The sequence below is a fragment of the Antechinus flavipes genome, chromosome 2 (assembly GCF_016432865.1).
Source record: "Antechinus flavipes isolate AdamAnt ecotype Samford, QLD, Australia chromosome 2, AdamAnt_v2, whole genome shotgun sequence".
NCBI lineage: Eukaryota > Metazoa > Chordata > Mammalia > Dasyuromorphia > Dasyuridae > Antechinus > Antechinus flavipes.
In genome coordinates, this window is record NC_067399.1 from 145,946,009 (window position 1) to 145,959,205 (window position 13,197).

Genomic DNA, 13,197 nt, shown 5'->3' on the forward strand with positions numbered 1-13,197 from the left:
AAAGATCTTATTTTTCAAATATAATCAGTCAAATTGATAATACAAGTAATTTCCCAATTGACAATGGTTAAAGGATAAGACCAGGTAGTTAATTCAACACTATAATTATATGAAAAAAATGTTCTATATCACTTGACTAAAGATATGCAGATTAAAACAATTCTGAAATATCACCTCATACATATCATATTGGTTGATATGACAGAAAAGAAAAATGACAAATATTGGTAGGTATGTGGGAAAATTGGGAAACTAATGCATTGTTGATGGAGTTGAAAATCAATTCAACCATTCATTTGGAACTGTGCACAGCAGAGGCTCATTTCATCTTCCTGTACACAAATGTACCCAGCAGTGTCACTATTGGATCTATATCCTAAAGAGATCATAAAAGAGGGAAAAGGACCCATATATGCAAAAATGTCTGTAGCAGTTCTTTTTGTAATGGCAAGGAATTGGAAACTGACAAGATGCTCATAAAATGGGGAACTGTTAAATAAGTTATGGTATATAACTGGGAGGGAATACTACTGTGTTATAAGATATGAAAAGCAGTATACTTTCAGAAAAACCTGTTAAGACTTATATGACCTAAAATTTAGCAAAGTGAAGTGAGCAGAGAACCAAGAGAACATTGCACAAAGTAACAATGATCAACTGTGAATGACTTAAAGTTGTTTTCAGCAATACAATGATCCATGACAATTCTATAGGACTTACTAAAAAAAAAATGATATTTACCTGAGGTAATCTGAATGTAGCTTGAAGCAAACTTTTTAAAACTTTATTTGTGCTTTCTTTCATTACATGACCAATATGGAAATATGGTCTACTAACTATGTGTATACACACACACAACACACACACACACACTCTCACACATATATATCTCAATTTCAGCTCCTACAACTTATACCACTAATGTACCTCAGCCTCCCATAAGAATGGTCATACTTTAGGTTTCAGCATCACCTTTATCTATACTACCTGGCTACAGAAAAACCAAAATGTTGTGACTTTGTAGTATTAGAATCACTGTTCTGCTTTCTTATTAGTTTAAGTTTTCTCCTTTGCTCTGAATAGATATTGGGTCTTTATACTAGCCATAGGTCATGAAGAGAAGATAGAAGACATGATAGCAATGCAAGAGCATGATGTAATAATGAAACTAGCTCATTTCTACTTTACCATCAACTTCTAGATCTTTTCCTCCTCAGACTCAGGAAGAATCATTCTTGGCTACACAATCTCATGGAGTAGTAAGCTCTAGAACATGGTCATCTGGTTTGAAAGAAAAGAGAGAAGTGAACAGTTAGAAAAATGCATGGCTAGTATATGGCTATGCATATAGTCCAGTAAAACTGTGTGCTGGGAAGTGCATTGAATTTAGCATCAGAAGAGCTGAGTTTGGGGCCTGGATCCCCATATTTATTATCCCTACTCTTCAGAGCCACAATTTTCTCACTTGTAAAATGGGGATATAACAGTGTTTTTTTCCAAACTCAGTCTATACCACCTTATGCACAGTTATGGCTTTATAATCCATAAAGTGAACTATTATTTGAGAAGAATCCCATTGCTATATATTATATAAAGATTTCCTTTACATACACTTCAAGCACAAGGAAAACTTTATTATAATGCAAAGTAATCACATAGAATCTGACACAAGTCCAAATCTGACACGAGTTACTTGGTAACAGTAACTCCTCTTAACTGCAAACAATTCCTGCTGCCAGATTTGAATTGAGAGAAAAAAGGAGAAACTTCTGTTGGGTGACTAGTCTTCAGCAGTTTTGCTTCACTTGCCTTAACCTTTCTGCTCATATAACAACCATCACCCCCAATACCAACACCAGAGCATTTAAAGAGTTCTTTCAGCTTAAGTTTATGCTTTTCAAACACTGTTTTTCTTTGATCCTCATTAACAATCCTAGGGGTGGAGGGATAGCTAGGTAGCTTAGTAGGAAGAGTGCCATTCAGTTCCCACTCCCACCCACCTTAGCCCAGACCTTCATCATCTCATGCCTAAATTACTGGAACAACCTCCTCTGACATGTCATACCCTTGTTCACAAACTTGCAATGGCTATTATTAGCTCCCACATAAAATCCAAAAATCTTGTACTTCACTTGTGACCTTCAATAATCTGACTCTGTCCTACATTTTCAATCTTACTAATCTCTTACTAATCCCTAACAAATATTCCCTCTTGTGCAAATATCATCAAAATCTTCCAAAATATTCTACACAAACTTTGACATATATACCAATGGTGATTTCCATGTCTAAGGTACTCTCCCTTTTCTCCTCAGATATCTTTTAGAGTCTACCTCTAGGCAAACCTCTTCCAGGAAGGCTTTTTCAGCTAGTCTTGCTCATTATTTCCTGCTTTATTAAATGTTAATTTGTAAAATGGTAACTTTCTAGAATTTTTCTAGAACAAAATAACAGAATTTGAAAATTGGAAGACATTTTAGCAGTCAAAACCTCCAAATTGCAGGTACCCAAAACTTCTCTGCCCATTCCATTTTTGGATGCTCTGGTTGATAGAAAGCTTTCTTGTGTCAATAATCCTCTTGGCAACTTTTACTCATTCTCCTGGTTCCCAGAACAAATCTAATCTCACTTCCATATTCTTCAAATTCTGAAGATAATTAACCTATCAGATCTAAGCCTTCTTTTTTCCAAGCTTTGAGGTCCCCAGTTTCTTCAAATAATCTTCATTTGACAGATCCAAGGCCCATCTCCATCCTTGAGACCCTTCTTACACATTCTGCAACTTATCAATGTACTTTTGTTACCCCCCCCCCAGTTTTTGAAAGGAAAATGTATTTAACAACTTTCACTTAGTGCAATACACCTAAAAGAAAATCACAATACAATGAAAGATTTAAATTAAGGCCTCAAAATTTAATACAAACACCAAGACCAAATCCTAAAGTATCTATCTATTCAATGTACTTTTAAAATGAAGATGTCAGAAGTGATCCTGGACAGGTTATTCTGTTGCTTCAGTTTCCTCATTTATAAAATAAGTTGGAAAAGGAAATGACAAACCCCTCCAATATCTATCTATGCCAGGAAAACCCCACATGGGTTCACAAGGAGTCAGACATGACTAAAACAACTGAATAATCACTATATGGCCAAAACTGAACATAATTCTCCAGAGATAGTCTGAAAAGGGAATTTCAACTGAGTTCCTCCTAATTCTGAGGCCAAAATATAACCTGGTGATTAAGAGTACTAGACCTGGAATTTCCTTTTTTTTTTTTTTTTTTTTTTTTAAAATAATTTTTTATTGATAGAACGCATGCCAGGGTAATTTTTACAGCATTATCCCTTGCATTCATTTCTGTTCCGATTTTACTCCTCCCTCCCTCCACCCCTTCCCCGAGATGGCAAGAGTCCTTTACATGTTGAATGGGTTGCAGTATATCCTAGATACAATATATGTGTGCAGAACCAAACAGTTTTCTTGTTGCACAGGGAGAATTGGATTCAGAAGGTATAAATAACCCAGGAGGAAAAACATAAATGCAAGCAGTTTATATTCATTTCCAGTGTTCTTTCTCTGGGTGTAGCTACTTCTGTCCATCTTTGATCAATTAAGGCTCTCTTTATCAAAGAGGTCCACTTCCATCAGAATACATCCTCAAACAGTATCGTTGTTGAGGTATATAATGATCTCCTGGTTCTGCTCATTTCACTCAGCATCAGTTCATGTAAGTCTCACCAATCCTCTCTGTATTCATCCTGCTGGTCATTCCTTATAGAACAATAATATTCCATAATGTTCATATACCACAATTTACTCAACCATTCTCCAATTGATGGACATCCTTTCATTTTCCAGCTTCTAGCCACTACAAACAGGGCTGCCACAAACATTTTGGCACATACAGGTCCCTTTCCTTTCTTTAGTATCTCTTTGGGGTATAAGCCCAGTAGAAACACTGCTGGATCAAAGGGTATGCACAGCTTGATAACTTTTTGAGCATAGTTCCAAATTGCTCTCCAGAATGGCTGGATGTGTTCACAATTCCACCAACAATGTATCAGTGTCCCTGTTTTCCCACATCCCCTCCAACATTCCCCATTATCTTTCCCTGTCATTCTAGCCAATCTGACAGGTAGTGGTATCTCAGAGTTGTCTTAATTTGCATTTCTCTGATTAATAATGATTTGGAGCATATTTTCATATGTCTAGAAATAGTTTCAATTTCTTCATCTGAGAATTGTCTGTTCATATCCTTTGACCATTTATCAATTGGAGAATGGTTTGATTTCTTATAGATTAGGGTCAGTTCTCTATATATATTTTGGAAATGAGGCCTTTTTCAGAACCTTTGATTTAGACCTGGAATTTCCAAAGAAGGGATCAAATTTCTGCCTGTACAGCCTTGAACAAGTCATCCAACCTTTCTGACCCTCAGAAGATAAAGGCGCTTCCTTTTGCTTAGAGCAAAGGAATATATGGAGAGCCTGGATTCACTGGATGGATAGCCAGGTTTTGTCCAAGTGTTCTGTTTCCATGTTCTGTTTCCATGCTTCTATTCCTAACAGATCTTAGAAGGATTTAAGAGCCATAAATAGAATGTAAAGCTGGGAAATAATGTTCTCCCCAGTCCATCCTTTCCTCTGGTCAGGAAGTAGCTAATAATCTCCAACTATTATCTTTATCCACAACCATACTGGCAGAAGTAGAGCGGCAGAAGCATCATCCTGATCAGGCAACTCCATATTTCCAAAGAGCTTCTGCCACAGACTCCAATTTTGCTCACAGAAAACAAGGGTTGATTTGTCTTGCACCATCTCACCCACAGCATCTGTGCTAGGATCAAATGGGAGGAGAGGAGGAAGCACTGTAACAGAAATGATGTTATCTTTATACTAATTGTTCCTTCCAAGGCCAGAGACTCATCACAAAGATAAATGAAGTATCAAATTAGGATCTCAAAGCAAATTAATGTTAGTGAAAGACAGTATTTCTTTGTGAAATTTGGATTAGCACATTCCACTCAGATTCCCACTGCATCTTGAGGAGATAAAGACTCAAAGAGTTAAGAACTCTTAAAGAGGCCAGAGCAGTGCCCAAATAAACATTCTACAAATAGACAATTCATATATACATCAGGGATTCCCAATCTGAGACATACAGACTCCCAGGGAGTCTTGTCAAATGACATGGGTAATATTTAGTAACTGATTTGATGATACCTTTGGAATTAAATAATTAATTTCTAATGCACATATGGGGACAGCTAAGTAGCACATAGAACAAAATGCCTAGCCCAGAACCTGAAGACTTACCTCACTGAGTTCACATCTGACCTCAGATATTTAAGACTTAATAGCTTCGTGAGTCTGGGCAAGTCACTTTATCCTGTTTGCCTCAGTTTTCTCATTTGTAAAAATGACTTGAACAGGAAAATGATAGACCATTCTCTTAGGCAAGAAAACCTCAAATGGGCTCACAATGGAGAAAATGAATGAACAATAACAAAATACATAAGAACACTAAATATTAGACTTTATTTCATTTTATATTAAATAGGGCAAGAAAAGATTTTCTGTGTTTTAAGGGATACAGAGCTTACAAAGCTTAAAATCTATAAATCTCATGGGACTTTAATGTATTCTAGGAAGAAATGAAACATAAGAGTATGGGAACCAGAATGTTCATGTGTATTTTTAAACAGCTGAAACAAGACTGATTGTAAAAATATATGAACAGAGTACAAGAGACTATAAAATACTTGGGAATAATCCCCTCAGTTTGCAGTATGGAAGAAGACAAATCTCCAATTGGTGAGCAGGGAACTTCTCCATCATGAAGTAAGCAATTCTCATTCTGTTGCAGGAGAAAGCAGGAAATGAAAGGACCACAGCCAGGGAGCCGATGGTGCACTGATAATTCTAGCTTAGAGAATGCTCAGAGAGATGAATAGCAGCAAGCAGAAAGATGTGAGTCCCCTTGATAGAGAGTCTTGGGACCAGGTTTTGTTCCTGGAAGTGAGGGTCCAGGAGAAAAGACTGGTGTAACAGGTGTTATGAATGAAATGGGGTAAAACTTATAAATAAGAGAATAAAGAAAAACATTGTAAAAGACAAGAGTATAAGAAGTATTTTCTAGCTACAACTTCAACCTGAAGTACAGGGCATTTCTCTTGATGGTTCAATGATCCAGAAGAGGTTTGGAAATAGTAATTACCTTCCTTCTTGACACAGTGAAGCAGGAACAAAGAGGCCTAGTAGTTCACATTCCTGACCTTTTTTCTCCTCAAGTAGGGGACATAGATCCCTAGTATTCACTGAGGTAGCTGAATCACATCCACTTCCCTGGACTGTCTGCTTGAGCTAAAGGCCTGCTTAGCAAAGACCTAAGGGCAAACAGCCCTCAAGAGTCTTGGCCTCCACCTGCTAGTATTTTCTACCTTTCTGGTCACCAGGGACGAGCTGATGTGGGATCCATCGCTGATGTCCATTATGAATCAGGTATGCATCCCTATCACGCCAAGGATGGGACATTCTCTCAGCTCTGGGACAACACTAACCCATGCCTTCCCAGGATGCTCCACATCCTCTAGCAGATACAGATTAGGTCAGGGGCCTGCTTCCTGCAACTCTAGTAGGAGATCCTGAAGGGTTTGCTCCTGCCTTATCCTTTCAAGATGTTGGGATTGCTTCTTGCTTAGGAAGAGGTACAATTTTTAACATAATCCTGTAATCATCCAATGCCAATCGACAGCAGGTATCTCCTCCTAAGTAAGAGGTTTCTCAGCTTCCTCCAAGCGCCTCTCCAAGCATCTCCAAATGTGCGGGAGCTTCTTCCTGTGATTGTGAGCTGCCTCTTCTACAGGAGGGAGAGCATGAGCTGTGCTCTGGGATTTGGCCACATCATGCCTGACAACTGATCATCTTCATGGAGGAGCTCAGACTTCCTTGTGAGTGACCTGCTGCCTCTGCTCTACGATTCTCTGCAGTTTGCCCAAGTCAGGCAACTTGGCTAGGCACTCCCTGAGGGATGGGAATGCTCTGACCTGGGACACTTGCCTGCACCCAGGATGCGGGAAAGCTTCAGCTCCTGCTCTCCGACCAAGGAGAGACACGCTCTGCGAAAGTTGGGTCCACATCCAACAATGACTGGCTCAGGGAATCCACTCCTACAGATGCCACAGTGATCTCACTCTGCACTTCCTGTAGCACTTTCAATAGCAGCAGCCATTCTTTCTCCAATTGTTTCTTTTCTACAGCAGCTGAGATGAAGAGATTTAGATTTCCTTTCTGCCCAAGGCAGTGCTTCTGAGCAGAATACTACTCTCTTTTTATTGATCTGAGAAAGGGGAAGAAGCAATGGAATAGAAGCAAATCCCTAGTGATTTTTCTTTTTTATCATCTCTTCTGTTTGCCTCAGTTTCTTTATCTGTAAAATGAGGATAATAATAGCACCTACATCACAGGATTGTTGTGAGGCGCTAATGAGAAAATTGTAAAGTGCTTAGCACAATTCTTGGCATAGAGAAAACATTATATATATATGTTTGTTGTTTTCAAAAGGGGATAGAAGACAAAGAAAGGAAAAATATAAGAGACTACACTGGAGGGAAATATGCAATTAATAATCATAATTGCAAAGGTGAATGGGATTAATTCACCCACAAAAATGAAAGATAGTAGACTAGATTAGAAAGAACAATACAATAATGTATTGTTAAAAGGAATACAAATGAAATATAAAGATTCACTCTGAGTTAAAATGAAAGTCTAGAACCTAATTTTTTAATGTTCCAGGTAAAGTGGAAAAACCCGGGGTAGCTTCATAATCTCAGAAAAAATACTGTAGAAATAGAGTTAAAAAAAAAAAACCCACAAAAAGGGAAACTATGTTTTTCAGCAAGGTGGGGCAGTGGATAGTGTGCAAGACCTGGTATAAAACCTCAACTTACATATAACCTTATTAACTGGCTGCCTCAAGCTAGGGCTTCTTAAATTTCTTCCACTCATAACCCCTTTTCACTCTATTTTTTTACTCTACCCTGATTATAAAGGTATATAAAATAGGTATATAAATAAGACATTTACTGATAATAAATTATAATTTCAGTTATGAGACCCCCCCATGGGGTCATGACCCACATGGAAGAAGCTTTGCCCTAGGCAAGATACTTAACTTTGATTTGCCTCAGGTTTCTCATCTAAAAATAAGAATAATTGCACATAATCCCAATATTGTTGTAATAATAAAATAAGCATTTGTAAAGTATTTTATAAACTTTAAAACACTATATAAATGCTGGCCATTATATAAATGCTAGCAATTATACTTAAAGACATCATAAACAATGAAATAATTATCCTCACTTATATTCTCTGATTCAAGATATCAATATTTTAATTAATTTAGTAAATACACACACAGAGTACTTAAAAAGGCAAGTTAAATTAGGAGAAATAGATCAAAACTAAATTGGACATCAATGTACCTCTCTCAGTCTTAGACAAATGTAATGATGAAAAAAACAACAATAAACTAAGGAATCTGAATAAGGCTCTAGAAAAATTACCTATATATTTTCATTCTTTTTGTTGTTATTTGTTTGCATTTTATTTTGCTTCTCTTTTTAAATAACTGTTCTGATTTGATTTTTCTTGTGTGGCACAATAATTGTATAAATATGTAAGCATATATTAGATTTAACATATATTTCTAACATGTTTAACATATATTGGACTACTCCCCATCTAGGGGAGAGTGTGGGGGAAGGGAGGGAAACTAGAACACAAGGTTTTGCAAGGGCTAATGTTGAAGAACTGTCCACACATATGTTTTTTAAAATAAAAAGCTTTAATAAAGGGTGGTAAATTAGCTATAGGAACTCTCTGACAATTACTACAACACAATTGAAAAAAAAAGTATATGTTTTTCTCAACTGTATATGCCACATTTTAAAAAGTTGACCATGTGCTTGCTAGAATATGAAAATGTCATAAGTAAATATTAAGCATCCTTTACTGATAATAACAATTAAAGGCATCTGAAGAAATAACTCAAACTTAAATGGACACAAAAGTGATTTAATAAGATCAAAGAACAAATCACAGAAATGCAAAATAATTATAAGAGAAATGACAACATGAAACAATATCAAAGTCAGGATCATAGGATTATAAATTTAGAGTTAGAAAATACTTTGAAAATCATCAAATTAAACCCTTTTGTTTTACCAGTAAGAAAACTGAGGCCCCAAGATATTAACTGACATACTCATGATTCCACAGCTAACAAGTACTGAGTCAAGATTTAAATCTAGATCTTCCTGATACTGAATCCAACACTATCCATTTTTAATCATCATACTTTCTTATGGGAAATTTTACATCTCTTGAACTTTCAACTCAACAAAAAGAGAAAAAGAATAGTTCAATGAATTAAAAAAACACAAAACAGGAAAGTAGCAAGTCCAAAAACTTCACCTAAACACAATGTAGGACTCATGAAATTCAAAGGAGAAAATAAAACTAAAAGAAGAAAATCTGAATCAGTAAATAGAATTTTAAAAATAGGTTTGGGGGAATAAAACAAAAAATAATCCTTTGTAAGATCAAATCAAATTACCAATGTCAAAAATGAAAAGGAATTCAAAACAAAGAGGAAATAAAGAAAATTATTACAAACTATTTTTTCCAATTATATGCCAATGAATAACAAATGAAGTGGAATATGTACCCAAATGAATAGCCAAATTAACAGAAGAACAAAGCTTTAAATAACCTTATTTCAGGAGGGAAAATAAACAAGTCTTAAATGAATTCCCAAAGGAAAAAACATCAGAATCAGAAGAATTCATAAGTAAATTATGCCACACATTCAACAAGCAATTAAATCCAATATTACATAGGCCATTTGCAAAAACAGTATAGTCTATTCAAATTCTTATTTTGATACAAAAAGAAAATCCAACCAGATTATTGTTATCCAACCAGAAAAAGACAAAGCAAAGCAAAGTACAGATTAATATCCCTAGTGATCAAGGCAAAAAATAATGAATATTATTAGCTAAGAGGCTATAACAACACTGACCAAACATTATAATACACTATGCTCAGTTCGAATTTATGTTAGAAATTAATATTGGTTCAATATTAAGAAATTTATAAAAAATTATAGAGAATATCTAATAAAAATCAAAATAATGAATGTCAATGACTGCAGAACTGTTTTGAAAGACTACACAATAGAAGGCACTTAAGAGCATACTATGATTTATATGACTTGCTGAAATAAAATTTATCTTTTTTTAATCTTTGAAAAACTTTACTTATTTCTTTATATTATCTAAGCAGTATGAGAATAATCTGTCCAAAATTAAAGCTGTTTTTATAAGATGTGGTGAATAACTTATGATACAAGACAAACTGTCATCACAGATAAAAATGTCCTCGTATCCTAAGTACAAGTCACTTATTGGAACTTTGAATGCCTTTTTCAAATTCCACTTAAAAAAAAAAAAAGAATAAATTACAGCAGAACATTTTTAAGGTAAACACGTAGATTATGAACATCCAGAAGAAGAAATTAACCAAAAAACAAAGAGATAAAATAGGATGTAGATACTTTCACTTGTCAATATGCAGATACAATCCTTAAGGTTATATAATATATACTTTACTTTTTTTTAATTGTTACTGCTGATAAATTGGAAATCCCTGAATTTCTAAAAGTGTGTTTAATGTTACTTTACTGGGTTTTGCTCTGAAAAAGAAATGAGAATTTTTCTACTTAAGTTTTTAAAACACCTTCCTTTTACACTCTCTGTACTCAAATTAGACAATTTTCTCCCCTTTCCTCCCCTCTCTCACTCAACGTGTACACAAGTGCAGTGCCCACCGCGCGCATGCGCACACACACATACACACACACACACACACACACACCCCCCTAACTATACACCAGGAGGGGCAGCTAAGTGGACAGCTAGACTCCGGGACTAAAATCAGTAAGATTCACCTCCTGAGTTCAAATCTGAGCTCAGTCATTTCCTAGCTATGTGATCCTGGACAAGTCACTAAATCATTACCTCATCTGTTAAAAAAAAAAAAATGAACTAGAGAAGAAACGGCAAAAAAGCATGAAATAGGATCATTAAGAATCAGATGGGAATGAAACAACTGAACAGCAACGTGCCAAGTATTAAGCTAAATGAAGGAATACAAAAAAAGACAAAAATCAGTCCCCATTCTCAAGGATCTCAACCAGAAAATCCAACTCTTGCCTCTCACAACACTATAGTAATGTCTTAAGACAGACACTGCTTGGAGCAATAATTACGTTAAAAAAGGACCAATTATTGCCCTGTGGGACCTTACAGTTTGGTAAGAGACTAAGACATCAATGCAATACTGAGCAATAGCTCAGTATTCAGTATTGATTTAGGTGATTTGCCCAGGGTCTCACAACTAGCAGGTCTCTGAGGCCAGATTTAAACTCAGGTCTTCTTGACTTTGGTCCTGGATTTGATCCAGTATAGCAATCAGGATGTCCACCTCTTATCCCTTGTTCTTACCATGTGATCAATCTATCTCTTTTCCATTCAAACATTTCTCTGATGTTATTTTTTACGTTATTTCACTTACTTCACTATTTCCAAGGATCTAGTAGGATTGCTATATTGTGGGCAGTTAGCTAGCAGAGAAGATAGCACTGGACCTGGAGTCATGTGAGTTCAAATTCTGCCTCAAATAAGTTAAGTCATTTAATTTCTGTCTCTGTTTCTTCATCTTTAGATGGAATAATAACACTTGTCTCACATGATCCTGATGAGGATAATATACATAAAAGTACTTTGCAGACATTAACACATGGTGTAAATGCTAGCTATTATTATTATTATTACTCCTTACAATTGTGCAGATGACAACTCAACCTAATTAGCTCAGACTTTGCAACTCTGGTCCAAGTTCGTCCAAAACAACTCTCCCTCTCCCCCATCTCTGCTCTACTCAATAATGCTGAGATCCTTTCTCTAGAACCTTTAAGGGGTATTAATCAGGCACCAAAAACAACCCATAGGCAGTCCCATATTATCCCTTGCTCTTGTTACATGATCAGCCTGCTTATTTTTCCAGTCATACATTTTTTGAATTACATTTTTTATTATGCCACTTCTTGCAGGTATCATTTGTATTATACTACTTATATTCACCATACATATTTTCACTGCAGTTTTGATTTCACAGAGACAGTGCTATTCCATGATTCACTACAATATGGCTGCACTGGAAGAATTGTTGTTCAGTGATTTTCAAAAATGTACATTTTCACTTCATGACCCCATCTGGGATTTTCTTGGCAAAATGGAGAAATGGGTACTTACCATTTCCTTCTCCAGATGGTTTTACAGATGACTAAACTGAGGCTAACAAAGTTTAATCAGGATCACACAGCTAGTAAGTTTCTGAGACAGGATTTGAACTCAAGAAAGTGGAGTTTTCCTGATTTCAGGCCCAGTACTTGCTCCATTGCACAATCTAGCAACTCAATACATACTAGTATTCAAAAAATGGACTGGAATTTCAGAAAGAAGTATGGTGTTACCTGAAAGCATTACATAGTTTTCAAATACATCCAGGATACTCTCTTCAGCTTTTTTTATTTCTGAGCTCAGTTCACTGTTTATCTGAAGTGTCTAAGATATATATGTTGATGGACCAGCTTTATGGGTTTTCCATTCAATAACATATCATAGTTTGGGAATTAGCTATGCTTTCTCCACTTAACTTTCCCTGTATCAACAAAAGTCCTACTGACTCCTTCTTTACCATAGCAAATAAGGAGCCCTGGGTTCTTGAAGATTATGCCAAGGATGTCCAATCTTTGACACGTTCTAACACACAGGGAAGACAAAATAAAGTCTTGGCAAAAGATTGCACCTGCTTTCTAAAGACAAGTCTGGCTAACTACAAAGAAATCTATGCTGACCAAGAGTTGATCAATACTTATTAATAATGACAGCCAAGGAAAAAAATATACTTCTGATAGAATGTCAGAAAAGCAACAGAAAGGGCTAAGAATTATGGCTTCTTAAACCATGTGTAAAAACTATTTAATCTTTTGTTCTCTAACTATAAGAGGCAAGAACCCCACCCCCACCCCCCCAAAAAAAACCCTATACAAAAAGGAATGGAGGGTAC

General features: G+C 35.9%; 1 protein-coding gene across 2 annotated transcripts in view; it reads right to left on the reverse strand.

The window, feature by feature from the left end:
• EXTL3 (exostosin like glycosyltransferase 3) overlaps positions 1-13,197 on the reverse strand; it is a 90,749-nt gene that overhangs the window by 47,900 nt on the left and 29,652 nt on the right. The window contains exon 2 of one of the 2 annotated variants that reach the window (XM_051975743.1): positions 1,189-1,281. The exons of the other annotated variant lie outside the window; for it this stretch is intronic. The gene's annotated coding sequence lies outside the window, so the exon portion shown is untranslated. The remainder of the gene's footprint in view (positions 1-1,188; positions 1,282-13,197) is intronic. 2 annotated transcript variants of the gene reach the window in all.